The sequence below is a fragment of the Corvus brachyrhynchos genome, unplaced genomic scaffold (assembly GCF_000691975.1).
Source record: "Corvus brachyrhynchos isolate BGI_N302 unplaced genomic scaffold, ASM69197v1 scaffold182, whole genome shotgun sequence".
Classification (NCBI taxonomy): domain Eukaryota; kingdom Metazoa; phylum Chordata; class Aves; order Passeriformes; family Corvidae; genus Corvus; species Corvus brachyrhynchos.
The window spans coordinates 10,262-11,330 of NW_008236807.1; positions in this window are offsets into that span (position 1 = coordinate 10,262).

Below are 1,069 nucleotides of genomic sequence, written 5' to 3' on the forward strand. Positions count from 1 at the left end.
ATACTTTGGGGATTTTTTGGCCAACACGCAGATCTGGTGGGTGTTTTTTGGGAATTCCTGGGCCTTTTTGGGAACCACATCGATCCAACGGGGGGGACACCCAAGCCTGGCATCCATGGGCACCTTCCCGTTCCTTGTAGGGGCAGAAACTCCTCTGGGGAGGTTCAACCCCCCCGAGACCCCGTGCGTTGTCTGAGGGGTCTCTCTGGAGCATTTCGGGGGATCCTGGGGGCTCCTTCCAGCAGCATCCCAAGGAAATGACCCTGGGCAGTGGGAGCGGGGCTGGGCAGCGGCTCCTTGGTCACCCTAAAAGCACCGAGGGGATTTTTGGTTTTGGTTCCTCTGTCCGAAGCTCTCGTCTTCCTCCGGAAAAGGGCCGTGGCAGCTTCTGCTCCCAGGGGATTTCCGGAGAAAAGAAATCATTAGAAATGGGATAAGAATAAATGAAATCCTAGCTGTGAGTTAGGGTGATGGCACCAGGCGTGGTGGGACGAGGTGGCAGCTCTTGTCTCTGCCCGCACCAGCCAAGGTAACCCAACCGTGATGCGGCAAAACAGGGCAACATTCATCCCAAAAAATGGGATTTAAAGGTTGGATCCTCGGGAAGGATTCCTCGTGTCCCAGGGCTCAGCAAAGCTTCCCAGTTTCAGCAGCAGAGGGGAAAGGACGGGGTTTGGGCTCCCAAATCTGTCGGAGGGGTCACCGAGGGCGCAGCGTCAGCAGTGGGGCGTTTGGGGCTGATTTCAGCAGATTCGGGCCACAGACTCAGCCACGTCCTGTCAGGAAAAGCCCGAACCACCTCGGCTGACCACGGCTCAGGGATGAGGAGTGTCCCGTGTCCCTGCTGTCCCTCGTGTCCCTTCAAGGACTGAAATCAGTTACGCATCGCAGCCATGATTGTAGAATTCAACAATCTCTCCAGGCTCTGGGGTTCTCTGGGGCAGTTTCGGGCAGGGCGGGATCACCCAGGCGGGGTTTGGGCCCGACCCCCGGCTCCGCTCGGGATGCGGACAGGGTGCGCTGGCCCTTTAAGGCACGGACAGGTGCGGCAGCGCCACACCGCGCGGGG